A 3,626-nucleotide genomic window follows, 5' to 3' on the forward strand; every position below is an offset into this window, starting at 1 on the left:
ACTGTGGAAAATGGCATGGCACTTCAGCGAAACTTGGAAATAGAAATACGTTATGACCCAGCAATCACTCTAATTGATGTGTAGCCACAAGAAATATGAGCCAGGACAGGAGTAGATATTTGCACACCAATGTTCATTACAGCACTATTCACAAAAATAGTGAATAGTTGGGGAAAAATAGCAAATAGATAGAGACAGCATATCTGCCCATCAATGAAAGAACGAATAAACAAACTTTGGTACATACACACAATGGAATTCTTTGCAACCTTGAAGAATAACGATGAATCTGAAAAACAATTCATAACATGAATGAACCTTGAGGACATTATGCTGAGTAAAATTAGTCAATCACAAAAGGACAAATATTGTATGAGACCATTATTGCAAAAGTGTAAGAAAATGTTTCCATACTAAAAGAAATATTCTTTGATGGTTATCAGAGGTTGGAAGGAGGGGAGAGCTACCTAGAGGGTAGTTACATATTAGCTCAGGTGATGGGGAGGACAATATAAGGAGGGAGAAGGCAATACACAAGAAGAGGAAGAGTAGCAGATGAACAATGAAAGTAGGGGAAGACTTGGGGAAGTATGCATGGGCTAAAGAGCTAAAGGTAAATAGTGATCTGTACACAACCTTGGAACAACAGTGTTCTGTGAGTAGATGTATGAAGCGAGACATAGGCTGAATGGGTAAAGGAGCGGGGGAAATGTTTATGTGACTGTCAAGTGAATATTGGTTTCCCTTGCTTACTATTTTAAAATAGACATTTATGTGTGATAGAAATGAATATTGGGAATTATGATGACAGAAAACTTGTAAGCCTATCTTCAGCCTATAATGGATTGGATTTCCTAAAAGGGGAGTTAGAATTTGCCTAGGGAAACAGTCTTCTTGCTAAGCCTTTGTAGAGTATGGGGACTTAGGTGAAATCCTGAGTTGAACCTAGAACTTTCTGAATTGGGAAATTCCCACTTGAAAAGACATGTAGAGCAACCCAGGACTGCTGGGAGAACAGATATTCTTATTGAAACAAATGCCTGCAGGAAAAAGCGTGGACTGTTTGGTTGTTGGAATATCAAGCAAACTGTTTGCCTTAGAGGCTTTAAGGCAAGCAAAGTCAGTTCATCAAGGAAGCCCCCCCCTCTTTTTTTTTTTAAATATTTTATTGTGAATTATATGGTAGTTTACATGAGAGAACTTTAGTTTTACATTCATTCCATCGTATATCATCTCATTGCCAGGAAAACCCCCTTTTAGGAAGCTTAAAAGGAACCCTCAAGCAGTCTAGTATGTGAGTGAAAGTGGGGGAAATGCAGCAGTGAAACCATTGGTTGAGTTTAGCCATGTTTCATTGACACCTGTTGATCTGAGATGAGAGAATGAAGAGAAGGAGCTGGCTGGTCTGAATTTTAGGGAGCTGTGTAAACTCCTGAGCCCATGAGCATAGACCTAGTGTCTGGGTGCTAGGGCTGAGAGTGAAGTGAATTCTCTGGTCTGAAGTGCAGAGAGGTGTGCATGAACTCCCAAACTTGCAGAACGCACCCATTTGACCTAGCTTGGGTGGCTATTTGACCAGAACTCAACCAGGTAAAGATAAAGATATTTGGTACTGTGACATATGCAAATTTCAACAATTTGACTAACTAGACTTTTGTTTATGGATGCAATTGCTCGGAATTCTAACCAGAATGGAAATTCCTTCATATCAAGGAACAAGCTTATTTCCTCAGTGTACCGAGTTGATAGGAATGAGAGATTTAGACATTGGCTATAAAAAATGGGGGTGGGGTATAAATACATGAGTCCTGGTGGCACTGTTGGATCAGCACTGGACTGCTAACCACAAGGTTGACAGTTCAACCAACCACCAGCCTCTCCCTGGAAACCCTGTACAGGGTTGCTATGAGTCAGAAGTGACTCGATGACACTTAACAATGACAAACACATGAGGTTTATTACAAACTTTCATGAATGTGCTTAGTTTCAGAATGAGTGGGTAAGGTAGAATCCCCACTGAATAGTTTCCCTCTTTAACAGATGGACCTGGTGAAAGGGGATGGGGTTGATGGTTGTTAGAAATGAATCCCGATGTCGCATAAAAGACTAAACTTGGTGAGACTAAATTACCTTGACAAAGTAAAATTTACTCTTGCAAGAGGGTCCGTGCGCATAGCTGTACATACACAAACAGGCCAGTGAGCATACCGAGTGGGAAGTCCACTCGGGTTTTTAATCCCTGACGCGAGTCTCAAGGCTGTGGCTCACCTTATTGGCTAGGGTTTTGACTGCACAATCTATTCCCTTACTCGGTTGGCTAGTTCAAATTTTTAAGGCGCACATTCCTACTTTAGGAAAAGAAGAGAGTGATCATAGTCTTTGCTCCAGGAAGTAGTTTAAGGAAAAAGAAAGTTATAAATTCCTTACTCCAGGAAGTAGTTTAAAGAAAAATAAAGTGATCATAAATTCTTTACTCACTTCAGGAAGTAACCAAAGAAAAAGAGAGAGATCATAAAGTCTTTACTTCAGGAAATAAAAAATGTTACCCGAATATAATAAACAGGATTATAATTTTTTTCCCCACAATTCCCCCATTTTTTTTTCCTTAAGGAAGTAAAAAAAAAAAAAAGTCACTTGAGTACAATAAACAGGATTATAATTTTTTTTTTTCTTTTTAGACTTCTTCATTCTTTTCTTCAAATTTTGCAAGGAGATGTTGACTTTGGTGTTTGTATGTATCTAAGTGAAAAAGGTTATTTTCGTATGGGGGTGGGGGTTGTTTGGATAGGGCTGTTTCTATGAGTTTTAGAACTAATTCTCTTACACAGGATATAATACAGCATCTCATTAGTGTTAATATGGCAAATACAATAATTAGAGAGGTGAGAACTGAAGTCATAAGCTCTTTCCATTTCCCGAATCATTGTTCTGTGATATTAGAAAAGGGGTCATCTATGCCTGAATTTTCAGCAAATTTGTTAGCTAAGGTGGTCAGCTCTTGTAATGCTTTGGCAATGTTACTATAAGGATGAAAATACAACATTGGACTCCGATCATGACACATACTCTTCCTTTTTTCTGCTAATATCATATCTAGGGCTAACCTGTTTTCTTAGGCCATTTTGCTAGTAGGTCCTAATTGTTCTGCTATTCCCTTTATAGCATCCCTGGTATAATTTACAAATCTTTGTTGATTATAATAGATGTAGTTAATCTAGTCCACAGTTTTGTTAATGGTTGACCACTAGAATAGTACAGATTCAACCTCTGTAGCTATTTGGTTTCTTGCTTTGAATTCATTGGGGGGACTCCTATACTGTCTATGTAAATATGGGGATTGAAAGACCCATGGGGAGTAGTTACACTACTTTTGACTTTATGTCTGTTTCTTGTAGTTGTTGGCTGATGGAATGCAATTGCACCAGAGAACAGGTGCCACTCTAATTTGCTGGTAGAGCCCTAAACAGTTTTTTTCCGCAGTACCACCAGACATCTGCTCGTGGAATAGCTAGGGCTGACTGATTTGGGAGCTCTTTGAAGACTCTGTGCTCGCTGCATCCCGTCAGGTTTCTGATGAACATCAAATTCCCTCCCTGTCTGGAGAGACACGAAGTGAAATTGACATT

Source organism: Chrysochloris asiatica, unplaced genomic scaffold (assembly GCF_000296735.1).
Source record: "Chrysochloris asiatica unplaced genomic scaffold, ChrAsi1.0 scaffold00363, whole genome shotgun sequence".
Taxonomy (NCBI): domain Eukaryota; kingdom Metazoa; phylum Chordata; class Mammalia; order Afrosoricida; family Chrysochloridae; genus Chrysochloris; species Chrysochloris asiatica.